We start from the raw sequence: 13899 nt of genomic DNA on the forward strand, positions 1-13899 counted from the left end.
GTCACCAATGTGCCCTTGTGGCCAAGAAGGTCAATGGTACCTGGGGTGCGTTAGGAAAAGTGTGACCAGCAGGTCAGGGAGGTTGTTCCTCCCCCTTGGCTGTGCCCTGGTGAGGCCACATCTGGAGTTCAGTGTCCAGTTCTGGGTTCCCCAGCTTAATAAGAACAAGGAATTACTTGAGGGAGTGCAGCAGTGAGCTATGAAGATGAGGAGGGGTATGGAGCATCTTTCTGATGAGGAGAGACTAAGAGAGCTGGGGCTGTTCAGGGTGGGTGTCAGAGGATGGACCAGACTCTGTTCAGCGGTGCCCAACGCCAGGGTGAGGGGCAATGGGTACAGACTGAAGCACAGGAGGTTCCATCTGAATATGAGGAGAAACTTCTTTCCTTTGAGGTGCCAGAGCCTGGCCCAGGCTGCCCAGAGAGGCTGTGGAGTCTCCTTCTCTGGAGACATTCAAACCCACCTGGATACCTTCCTGTGTGATCTGCTCTGGTGACCCTGCGTTAGCAGGTGGGTTGGACTGGATGATCTCCAGAGGTCCCTTCCAACCCCAACCATTCTGTGGTTCTGTGGTCACACAAACACTTCGAAACAAGAAGCCTTATTACATAAAATGAATACATAACCTGTTTAATTTTGGACTAGATGACTTTTGAAGTTCCCTTCCAACTCATACTACCCTATGACTCTAAACTATTGTAATTCACAGCTGTAAGATATCAGGGACAACAAAATGGGTTCACATTAGAGAAATTCATGGAAGGCCATGAAGAAGGATGTGTGACTGTGCCATGGGACACAGAACCACATCCCCCATCCTTGCCCACTGCCCTCAACTACAGGTTATCAGAAAAAGAACCATTTTATGCTATTGATCCTTTTGAAATGATTCAGTTTTCTTACTACTGCATTAGATGTTTTCTGTTAACATCACAAAACAAGTAACAGTTGTATTGTATCTCTTACACGTAATAATTTAAAACCAATATCTATTTATGATTGCAGAGATTTAGTCAATTGCTTCATTTCCTTTATTCAACACTATTTTCTATATACTGGTAATGCAGAGTGTGATAAACCAGTTAAGTTCCAACCAAGTTGCTCTTAAGAATAAAAACGCAGAAAATGAAAGATGTTCTGCTACATAGGCCCGGTCCTTTTAAACGTTAAGGCAATAATCCTCGATCATCCAAGAAGATGAATCTCTTCCCCACTGTATCTTTTCCAAAGATGAAATTACAGATACTCAGCTGATGAAGAATGACGCTGTATCTTACGTATGAAATTGTCAATTCCTACAAAATAATTTTACAGTGATTCCATATTGACAACGGTAGCGAAACAAGGCAGTGAAACTACTACAGATTCAACTGTGCCACGTGCAAAGCGGGTAAACCCACTCCTGCTTTTGGCAGCACTTGGTCTGATTTCAGCTCTTCTTTCCACAGGGATCCGTGCTGGGATCTGTTCCCAGTGCTCCTCAGTGAATTCATAAATGACATGAAAAGGGCTCAACGGGGAGATGACATGACACTGTCTGTTGATGATACTAAGGTATTCACGGCAGCAAAGACGCTAAATGAGTAAGAAAAAGTGAGACAGGACTATGTGTGGATTACTGACTGGACAATAAAATACAGCAAGGAAATTCAGCAGTGCAATTCATAAAGTATTTCAATGAAATGAAGTGTGAAGTGGCATAACCAAGGTGGTCCTAACTTCATGTTAGGAAGGCTCTGAGCTGACTCTTAACACTTGCAGTAGGCTGATCTCTAGAAAACTATGAGTGTCACATAGATAGTTGATAGGGATGAATTATTTACGTCTCTTCCAGCACAGTAAGTGGATTTTAAATGGAGTTTAGGTTCAAAACCTAACAAAATAGCATGGTTCCTCATCACGTTAGTTAAGCTGTGGAACCACACAGTATTACACCTCCCAATACTTCTCATGGCTTGAAAAGAAGATTTAACAAGTCCAGTAAATAATTAAAAAGAAAAAAAAGACATGCAGCTCAGTAAATCCACGTGCTACAGATGTCTGGAGACTGAAAAGCATGTAGAATCACACAATCACAGAATGTTAGGGATTGGAAGAGACCTGGAAAGCTCATCCAGTGCAATCCCCCCATGGAGCAGGAACACCCAGCTGAGGTTCCACAGGAAGGTGTCCAGGCGGGTTTGAATGTCTGCAGAGAAGGAGACTCCACAACCTCCCTGGGCAGCCTGGGCCAGGCTCTGCCACCCTCACTGGGAAGAAGTTTCTTCTCAAATTTAAGTGGAACCTTTTGTGTTCCAGTTTGAACCCATTACCCCTTGTCCCACCATTGGTTGTCACCGAGAAGAGCCTGGCTCCATCCTCCTGACACTCACCCTTTATATATCTGTAACCATGAATGAGGTCACCCCTCAGTCTCCTCTTGTCCAGCTCCAGAGCCCCAGCTCCCTCAGCCTTTCCTCACACGGGAGATGCTCCACTCCCTTCAGCATCTTTGTTGCCCTGCGCTGGACTCTCTCCAGCAGTTCCTGTCCTTCTGGAACTGAGGGGCCACAACTGGACACAATATTCCAGGTGTGGTCTCCCCAGGGCAGAGTAGAGGGGCAGGAGAACCTCTCTGACCTACTAACCACCCCCCTTCTAAGAAGGCAGATTCTATATTCTCATTCTGCTCCTGTGCTCCTCAGTTTCCCACCTTTGGGCACTGCTGGAAACAAAAAACTGTTCTAGATGGTTGCAGGAGAACAGCTGCTCCTCTGGTCTTATGTTCATTACCCCTCTGTAACTCATTTTGTCTGGCACAGGTATAATGCCGCAAAAAAACTGACAAGCGTCAGCATCTCTTCAGTGCCTGTTACAAATATGCAAATGTTCACTGTGGACAGCAATTTAAAGCCTCACTCCACCTCTCTACCATATATGATTCTGTAATTCTAAAGTCTTGCTTTAATAGAACAGGAAAAGATGCACAAACCAACATGAGGAATTCAAATCACAGAGGGGAGGTTGGAAATATGTATTAATGCAAACAATTCCACTGCTATGAAAATATTTATTAGTTTTTTTATTTGATCTCAAAGAAAGCCAAACTGGTCCTAGAATGACAAAGAGGACTGACCTTTCTATCCTATTCTGGACTTTTTGAATAACTTGTCAGGGAAAGTCCTCTGAACTACACTGAAAAAGCACATGCAAAATGCACAAGCAGCAACAGCAATAGGGATCTTGTGACTAAGCATAAGGTCTATTATCTCGTAGATAATTCTATCTTAAAAACCATTAAAATTGCAATGCTGACTTGATCCTCATATGTCATTCATCCATCTAACCGCATCTAAGTACAGCAAAAAATTCTCTCATTCTGAAAGGGTATTGTGAGTGCTGTCAATCGGGCGGCCACGCACAATACAGGGGAGTACAACGCATTTATCTGGAGTTTCACATATTTACAGTGGTACTAATGGTGTTCTGGATTGATGCAGCTGGATAACATTCACCACTTTTGGGCAGGTGATTTTAACCCTCTTCTAACCTTCAAGGGGTCAGAGAGCAAAGAGATGGTCCTAAAAACCATAAGATACACAATGCTACACAGCACCCTGTCGAGACTGATATTCCTATGTTATTCTGATTCCTATGTCATTCTGATTCCTATGTCATTCTGATTCCTATTCTTGTTCTCTGGGAAGGTGAAAAATCTCATTATGAGATGTTCTACGTGTCCGCCCAGCACAATATACCCTAAAACCTCCAGAGATGTAGGGATCAGGTCCCCAAAAAAAGCCTCGGCAAAGGGGTCCATTTGTTATTTGAGTTCCGTCTTCCAAGAGTGGGAAGGTGACTTGCTGATTTTCACTCTTGCCCTACATTTCCTCTGTATTTTGACTCAAGGCTTCTCCTGCTAGAAGGAAAAATTCCTGGAGAAATTTCTTCTTGTTGCTTGGAAATACAAGTAAATGTTATCTATTCTGGGAAACAGTCCTATTTACTTGACAAAATTAAGGGACATTTTAATGATTTTTTCTTTTAAGACTACCACACTGTAATTGACTGTTTTGATACAGTTTTGACACTGAAACAGGCGAAAAAAGAAAACACCCTATCAAAGTAACCTTTAAGAGAATTAATGTATCACTATTTCCCTTTCTTCCTTTCGGGGGACATCTGATTGCTCCCACATGGAGCAAAAAGGCTGCAAAAACAACTTTTATGTTGCCATGTACTGTATCACTTGAAGAAATGAAAATTATTGATCACTGCTTCCAAATTTCTACTCCCCTTCTGTCCCATCAAACATCCCAGAGATAAAGATCATTAAAACATAAGCCACATACAGTCCCTAGCCACTTCATTTTCTTTCACACAGTCCAATTGCCTAAATTTAGCATGCGTGTTTTTATTTCTATTAGAAACTATGTTAACAAACGCCATGTAGCTCTCTGGTATCCTTGATACAGAACCACAGGCTTCTACATGAAGTCTGGAAAAATCGCCAGGGTCAAATGCCTGAGTAATAAAAGGAGGGTGAGTAAGCAGGTTGAACTGGTGATCAAGTGCATCTCCACTTGCATGGGAAGCTCCGGACCGGGAATTACAGAATCCCAGAACGTCAGGGGTTGGAAGGGACCTCAAAAGCTCATCCAGTGCAATCCCCCCCAGAGCAGGAACACCCAGCTGAAGTTCCACAGGAAGGTGTCCAGGCGGGTTTGAATGTCTGCAGAGAAGGAGACTCCACAACCTCCCTGGGCAGCCTGGGCCAGGCTCTGCCACCCTCACTGAGAAGAAGTTTCTTCTCAAATTTAAGTGGAACCTTTTGTGTTCCAGTTTGAACCCATTACCCCTTGTCCTATCATTGGCTGTCACTGAGAAGAGCCTGGCTCCATCCTCCTGACACTCACCCTTCACATATTTATAAACATCAGTGAGGTCACACCCAGTCTCCAGCTCCAGAGCCCCAGCTCCCTCAGCCTTTCCTCACACGGGAGATGCTCCACTCCCTTCAGCATCTTTGTTGCCCTGCGCTGGACTCTCTCCAGCAGTTCCCTGTCCTTCTGGAACTGAGGGGCCACAACTGGACACAATATTCCAGGTGTGGTTTCCCCAGGGCAGAGCAGAGGGGCAGGAGAACCTCTCTGACCCACTGACCACCCCCTTCTAACCCACCCCAGGTACCACTGGCCTTCCTGGCCACAAGGGCCCAGTGCTGGCTCATGGTCACCCTGCTGTCCCCAGGACCCCCAGGTCCCTTTCCCCTACACTGCTCTCTAATAGGTCGTTCCCCAACTTACACTGGAACCTGGGGTTGTTCCTGGCCAGATTCAAGACTCTACACTTGCCCTTGTTCTATTTCATTACATTTTTCCCTGTCCAACTCTCCAGCCTCTCCAGGTCTCGCTAAATATGGAGGAAAAAATGTATACAGTTTCATATATAAATACATCTAATTACACGCTTAAAGTTACTGAAATGTTAGACCTCTGGTCTAAACTGGTCCAGGCTGAACTATCAATGGAAAGAGAGGTTCCTTTCACAGTATTTGAGGCATAACAGAAACAAAAAATGAGATAATTGAACATGTTCAGTATCTTTTCTACACAAATACACACATATGCTCTTCTCACAACCATCCACTTCCACCCGAGAGTTACTTATATTGCTGGGAAAGCAAAAGATTTGGATCCACACACACCGACAACCCTTGCTCTACTTCATCTCAATTTTCTATCATCTTCACTGTGCCTGGTGCAGATACTTCGCCAGCATATTCATTACACATGTGAGAACAAGATTTGTCTCCAAAAACCTCGTCCTCAGCTCTGTACTGAAAGGAACTGAACAGCCTGAAGAATTACTTCAAAAAGAAAATCAATTTGGCAGTTAAGCCGTGATGACAATGACCAATGAACTGGAAATCAAGTATCAGGGTTGAAAATTGCAGTTGTACTCGTTTCCTTACAAGTATTAGCTTCTGAAATTCGGTAACGGTTGTAGAAGTTAAGGGTCATTACTGGGTGGGTTCTGTTTGTATCCCCTCAAATCACAAAGCTGCCATCATGCAGTTCTCATTTCTTCTTGGACCCACCGTATCTACAAACAATGATCCTCTTGTGCTGTGGAAGGGATGGAATGTGAAATCCCATCCACATCCCAACAGAATCCCACAAACATTTTGGCAGGAAAAATTTATTATGTAAAGGCCAGATGGCATCCCAAATATTCCTACTTCAAAATTTAGAAATCTGGGGTGTTTTTTTGCTTAAAATAAACTATACAAAAGCATCACATCTAAAATTAACTATACAAAAGCATCAAGCTAGGTAACCAGACTTAACTGAACAGTTATTTGGACTATGAGAAGAACGTGAATGTGGCTTTCTCCATTTAACTTCATTGGCAGAAATGAATAATATTTTCCTATTCAAATATATTTGAATGACTGGCAGAGAAGGAAGATATAAATAAGCAGATAGATCCAGTAACATATTATACTTTGAGAACTTTTCCAGTTATCTAGAGCCTAAGAGCTTTACCCTAGCAATATCTCAAACTTCGAGAACCAAATTTGCTATTTTCATTATTCTTATGCTAACGGACTTCGTTTGCTTACCTTTCAGCTACTCCAGCATGCAATTTCAGCTCTGAATCAGGGAATTTGGTCTTCAAAATGGTCTTAGCTGTTGCTTCACCCAGGAAGCTAAACCCGATTATCAGTTTGGTTTCAACGCCAACTTAATCACTGCACACCCTTTAAGCTACGGAATAAAGATCGATCCTTGATTCCGTCATTTTGCAGTGAGCCCACTCCTACATTCCTTTTTTATCTATCCCTTCACTGAATGCCAAAGAAATCTCAGTGTACTTGGCATGAAGGCTGCACTTCCTATATTTATGCTCCTACTAAATGCTCCGTTTTAGTCCTTAGCAGCTTAAAAATCATCTGTGAGGAAAGACGGCATAGAGCGCAAAACAGTTCGTGCAACTGTTTTACTGATACGAAATATTGCTCGCCCACACTGCGCTTCCACTATCATCTTTCTCTTGGATTTTCTGCTTAAATACACGCAAAAAATTAACACAGAAGGAACCACAGTAATGAGGGAGTAGTATATAGTAACATTAGGATTATTGCTCCTACTCAACCTTTCATTACCTCCAGAAAACAAATCAGTACTTTTTAATTGTACTACCTTAACTTTGCTGGCAGAAACACATTTGATTCTTCAAGACAGATGAAAACGAAGCGCTCTCTCCAGGCAAGAATTCCTTATATCTGGCGCCCAGTAACGCTTCATCCTTTTTAATTATTCCACAGGTGGTTGCCTTGGAAACTGCCAAGGAGCTCTTGGATTTGAGGGATCCAGCATGGGAAAGCAGCGAGCCTTTGTAGCCACGGCGTTTGGATCCGCGTTGGCGGCAGCAACAGGGTAACAGAATGGTCGTGAAAACCTGAAAGAGATGGTTAAAATTAACAGAGGTTAATTACACTGCTCGATTCTTCAAAAATACAACGCAGTGAATGTTGATAGCCCCTTAACAGTGGATACAAAATGAGGCTTCAGAGAAACGCTGCTTATGGAGCTTTCCAGCACTGAATTTCACCTTCGGGAGGACAGCACTGAAATGTTGATGCTGAAGGAGCTCACGAGTTCAGCTTCTGAGATCAAGCAATGCGAGATTTCCCTCAGCGTTCACAGAGACCTTCCTAAGCGTCTGGTCAAACCGCCCAAAATTCAGTGCTATTGTTTTTTCTTTGAATAAAAATAGAGTAACTATAAATAGCTCTCATAAAGAATGCTGAATCACTGTATTTTGTATCATACAGCAAATTGCTTCAGACTTCGTTTCGCCTTTAAAACCAGGCAAGTTCTGTGTGCTTAAAACACAATTAAAAGCCTGGCAAAGCATCTCATTCTGCATTCACATAGCTTGCCGAAAAGTACAGAAAATCTTCCTTGCCCTGATTTCTCATTATTTCAAAAGCTGACCCTTTGCATGTAACAAAATAAAGATATCAAAACCAAACCAAAAACTAATTACATTTTCTGTCCCTCAAAGTTATGAAATTCAATTTTAAAAAATATCTTTTTTTCTCTGTTTTCTCACGTTTAATGTGTTAACAAACAACAGGTTAATGGTAAGCCTTCAGAAAATAATTTTCACTACAACTATCAATCATGCAAATGGTCATCCCTGTACCCTAAGGTTGTGGCATGAAAAATGGGGAGGATCTGTTAATAAAGCCCAAACTAACAATGATTTCTCAAGACTACACTCAAATATATATGTATTTTGGTTTACAGTATTCACAAATTGCCTGGCAGGGCCTCAAGCAAGACAGCACTGTGGAGGCAGATTTGCCTGCACCTTTCCATAACGAGGAAGCTGGGGCTCTTTAGCTTGGAAAAGAGGAGACTGAGGGGTGACCACATTCATGTTTACAGATATAGAAAGGGTGAGTGCCAGGAGGATGGAGCCAGGCTCTTCTCGGTGACAGCCAATGATAGGACAAGGGGAAATGGGTTCAAACTGGAACACAGAAGGTTCCACTTAAATATGAGAAGAAACTTCCCAGTGAGCATGCCAGAGCCTGGCCCAGGCTGCCCAGGGAGGTTGTGGAGTCTCCTTCTCTGCAGACATTCAAACCCGCCTGGACACCTTCCTGTGGAACCTCAGCTGGGTGTTCCTGCTCCATGGGGGGATTGCACTGGATGAGCTTTCCAGGTTCCTTCCAATTCCTGACATTCTGGGATTCTGTGTGAGTCTGTGAGACACCTAAAAGCCACATGAATACGTTTCTTTTGAGCTGAGTTTTACTAGAACGAGCATAAATACGTATTTATTTCCCTCCCTCATCCAACCTCCCCAAGGACAAAACATTTTTAAGTAGTCCTACACAGGCTGCCTCCTTCCCGGTGGCTTCTGCAGTTTCTCCTGTGCATTCTTTTCAGTCACGTAACTTGACCTTTTACGAGAAAGGCTTCCGAAAAGTAAGTTGACAAGAACAGGTATTTGTGTTCCCTTGCTCCCCAGCAGTTCCAGAAGCATTTCATCGTTTCTGGATGCAACTTAGGAGGAACACGACCCTGTCCCACCAGCATCCTCTGGGAGAGCCAACCTGCTCCCCTTTCAGTCCATCAAGATTTGGTTCGATGTGCATCTTGCAAGGATTCTCCCTGCAGAAGTGGCACGTCAAAATACTGTGGAATATTGAAAGCGTTTTCCCTGTTCCTCGTCTTCACAAGCACAGATATAATCTGCATGACCTGTTAATGCAGAAGAAAACCTTTCTCTTCCCCAGTTCTCTCAATGTGTCTCTGACAGACTGGGTCTCCAAAGCCCCAAAATGACCCTTTTAACACAGATGGTTGAGTTTCAGGAAAGGTGGATTCTTCTTCCCCACCTCCACTATCTTGACATTACTCTCACTCACATCTCACCTCAGACTCATCATCTTATTCTGTTGCTTCTTTTTGAGCAGACAGAATTTCATCTACAACCTCAATTCAGACGGTTAGTTTATCCTTGTTCCAGACCAAATCCAGTACGTGATCAGCTCCCTCACGTTAGTCCTTTTAACCCACTGAGATGTTTTCAAAAAATGTGCATCCAGTTCTCAACAGGCACCAACACCTTCCGTTTTAATTTGACTTAGAGCAGCATTGCTGAGACTGTTTCGAAGTTGTGTTGCAAGGATTCTTCTACCTTGTTTTAAATTCTACACTTATTCAAAGACATCCCTCAATAAGGTGACTTCCAGAGTCTTCATCTGCAGTAGGTGATGGAGCTACCACATTTTTCCCTGTCCTCATCATCCCATAGCAAACAAATCATTTCCAAGTCTGCAGACGAGATACTGCTGCTACCTTTTTCATCTTCTTTTTATCTGACTTGGTTCCTGGGCTCCCAACTGTCTTGATGCTCTCCCTATAGATAAAGGTCATAAAGCCACAAGATTAATAAAATACGTGACTCGGATTTCTTTTCAGGTCTGTAACACTCATCCCTCTCAGGTGCTACAAAGACACCCGGACCAACACAGATCTCCCACTAGGTGAAGTTTTGGCCAACTCTTTGAAGAAAGATGTCGCACTGTCTGCAGCTCTCTTCTAGACTTGAAAGAATGTTTCTGTACTACTGCCTCTTCAAAACATAAATTAAATAAAATCTTCTGTCTCAGCTTTCAGAGGACCTATGTCTTTGTTCACTTCCAGCTCCAGCACCCCAGCCCAGAGCTGCCTTCAGAACCAGAGAATCATTTTGATTGGAAAAGACCTTTATGATCATTGAGCCCAACCATTAACACTCCAGCACTAACCCACGTCCCTGAGAACCTCATCTACGCATCTCCTAAACCCCTCCAGGGACGGTGACTCCACCACTGCCCTGGGCAGCCTGTTCCAATGCCCGACAACCCTTTCTAGGAAGAAATTTTTCCTAATATCCAATCTAAACCTCCCCTGGTGCAACTTGAGGCCGTTTCTTCTCATCCTGTCACTTGTTCCTTGGGAGCAGAGCCCGACATCCACCAGTTCCAAGCTCCTTTCAGGCAGTTCAGAGATCAGAAGGTCTCCCCTCAGCTCCTGTTCTCCAGCTGAACCCCCCAGGTCCCTCAGCCGCTCCCATCACACTTGTGCTCCAGCCCCTTCCCCAACTCCGTTCCCTTCTCTCCACTTGCTCCAGCACCTCAAGGGCTTTCTTGCCAGGAGGGGCCCAAAACTGACCCCAGATTTGCAGCCTTGTCTCTAACACCACTGTTATGTCACCCAGCGCTTGGAGGAGCTGCCTGCACTCTGAGTGAGCATCATCGAAACACTAAAAGTACCATAAGCTCCAGAGTTCAGTGTTATTAGAAAGATACATAAAACATGGAACTCTTGAACAGCAACAGTAAAAGCAAGATGAATAAAAGCCTTAAGTAACTCCCCTAGTCCACTGTGGTCTCATTTTGTCTTTTTTTCAGGCTTGTTCTCAATCCATTAACAACCTAATTTTGCATAATCCCTGAAGGAAAGCCTTTGTTTCCATGTTTAAGCACGTACTAAGGCTGTTCTTTCTCTCCTCAGTCTCCATTCCTGAACAATCTCCACCCCGTCCTCTGAATAATCTGCTGCTCAGAAACACGCTCAGATGCTCAGGGAACACAAAGATCTCCATCCTGCCAGAGACTCGCGCCTCATGGACAACACAGCACCCAGGAGAGCACAGGGAACCTTCCTCCTCTTGTAGGTAGCAAAGATACAAGGAATTCAAATGCCATTTGTGATGCGTCCCACGCTGGGGCTTTCAAAAGGACCAAGAAAGGTCAGGTGGCCAAAATGTTAATTAATAAGATCTGCAATCTTTTTCCCCAGTGGAAATTCCTGCTTAGTTCTCATCAATAAGGCACATTCAAGCCACAACCACGCTTCTCTGCAAAGTTCTTTGATCTGTTCTTGGTTTCACCTACAGCTGAATTAATAGGTTTGGAAAATTTAATGGCCATTAATTTTAAAATTGTGGTTTCTCTAGTTATTGTTTCTTTTATTCTAAAAAAAAAAAGTCTTCAGAATTTGCTATGCACAAAACTGATACACAGCCACAACCACATTCCTTAGCGAACCAGAAAGCTGATATTGTCTTGATAGTTGTACTTGTAGCATCTGAAGGAGGCACACGGAGGCTTTTACCCAATATAAGGCTTCCTTTTAATTTTATGTTTTGAAATACATACTATACATACTATTGCAGATTGTATATACAACAGCAGAGAGGTGCTTTAGTAAGTGTGAGCCTCCCTGCTCTGTTGGAAAAATAAAGCTTAAGTAAGATTCCAGAAACAATTCATCATTTGAGAGTCTCTCTTTTTACAAAGGCCTATTTCAGCACTGTTTACTGATTACATCCCTTATTTTCCACCTGAAAACAAATTCATTGGTATTTTAGCAAGCTGTGTCAGACCTGGATACCTTTTTTAAGAAAGCTTGTCAATATGTTTTACTACTTGAAATGAAGGGAAAAATAACAAGCATCTTCTGAACACTTTTATGCCTGACAAAAATCCCATATTTTGACACAGATTTGTGAAGAAAGAGAAGACCCTATGTTGTGCAGGAAAGCATTTGCTCTTTACTGTGGTGGTTTTTTAAGGTTTACTTGCAAGCGTTTGGTAAATAAAAAGGCATCTTAAATTGTTTTGAAGTATAGGCATTTAAATCAGACTGAAAAGCTTTCTTTAAACTATTCCACCCCCAGTGAAGATCATCACAACTTTGCTATGCAGATCTGCACAATGAATATTGAAACAAAGATGAAAAAGAGCAGAAAAGACACCCTTTTTTGCCTTCAATAAAGACCTAAAGTGAGAGTTTTAAATGAGAAATACGGGAATTTCCCCTATAAAAAAAACACAGGTGGTCAGAATATTTTTCACTCAAGACGGTTTTTCACAGATTCAATGAAAAAAGAATATACAAAATAGATGTAAAAAGACACTTTGCCTAGGACACAACCAGCAACCATATGAAGGGAAATAAGACAGGTAACAACTGGGAGGGTGAGTCAAGCAGAAACAGAGACGACTGAAGAAGAGATGCAGCAGTAGAACATCCTTAGGGCTGTGGCAGCTTCAACGAATGTCATTCAGGATAATCCAAAATCAGTCATTTTAAAGGCATTTGTGAATTGAATGCACACTGGCCATCGGTCAGATTTCAAGCGGTTTCCTCGCTCCCCACCCAAGTGGTGGCAACAGCTCTGATGAACGAGGCTGGTAGGAGCTCCTATGCAAAAATGGAAGGATAAAAACCAGAGTCCTCTTATAGAACACAACCATTTCCAACAGTTCCCATGTGCAAAATGTGATCTGTGCCAGCAAGAATCTGTGACTTGATGAAATTCATGATCTTGATGAAACAACACACCACCAGATTATCCAAAACCAAGCCCATCTCAAAGGAAGAGGGAACACTTCTAAGGAAATGTAGGTTTTGCATTGTGCTGCCAGAAGAGAGATGGAATCAGTGTGCTCAACAGCAGGAAATAGTGACGATATGGCTCATCCTTTCAGCACTGTTGCCTAAACAATATTGTAATCTTTTGGTAATGAAACATAGCGCATTTTCATATAACAACTTTCACTACAGTAAGAGTCACTGGTAAACTTAAATGCAAGCAAAAAAAAAGGTATTTTGACAGCACTAAAAAAGACATCAGTCAACACTTTCAGCAGTATCTCAAAGAAACTTCTCCTCATCTAGAAAATAGCAGGATGTGATGCCCCAAAAGACTGGTACATATTCTGACTTTCTTGTCGTGTTTTGTGGTGACAATGTAGGTTTGTTTGGAGCTATTCCCTTGCCCAGACTGGATGGTCTCGTACTGCTGGGTTTGGCTTGTCCCTGGGATCGCGCTCTTCAGAGCTCCAGCTCTTTCCTTCTGTATCTCAGCAAGCCACACTCTTCCTTAGACTACGCAACAAGCATCACGTACATCTCTCTCAAATTTGTGAAGGTTGATGATGGTCTCCTCTCACTAAGAAACACAATATTCAGAACATGAGAGCTGGTACAGAGATCGCCTACCAAACGCTCTCATAAGAGAAACAAACATTCAATAGAAAGAAAACAACTGTGAAGTTCACCTGGTTTAGGAATTAGATATTGCTCAACAGCAAGGTCTTAAAACATCCTATTACCTAATAAATATCAATTGGTACCTTTAAGACTGAGTTTATTTAAAAAACGTTTACTAAACACAGCCCTCACATGCTGGGAAATTCCACTTTCAACCTGCTAACACTGAGACCAATTTGTTTCACATAAGCCCTGAAGCAAAACAGTCCAAAGCCTTTTTTCCTTGAGTATTAGTGGTTAATTACTAAGATGAGATACTAAAAAAACTATCAACAAATGTTAATACCTTGAC

The 13899-nt window shown here is 42.6% G+C and overlaps 1 long non-coding RNA gene across 1 annotated transcript in view; it reads right to left on the reverse strand.

The window, feature by feature from the left end:
* LOC136097287 (uncharacterized) overlaps positions 1–13899 on the reverse strand; it is a 64782-nt gene that overhangs the window by 21551 nt on the left and 29332 nt on the right. The window contains exon 2 of the long non-coding RNA XR_010650771.2: positions 7185–7443. This is a non-coding gene — a long non-coding RNA (uncharacterized lncRNA). The remainder of the gene's footprint in view (positions 1–7184; positions 7444–13899) is intronic.

Source organism: Patagioenas fasciata, chromosome 1 (assembly GCF_037038585.1).
Source record: "Patagioenas fasciata isolate bPatFas1 chromosome 1, bPatFas1.hap1, whole genome shotgun sequence".
Taxonomy (NCBI): Eukaryota; Metazoa; Chordata; class Aves; order Columbiformes; family Columbidae; genus Patagioenas; species Patagioenas fasciata.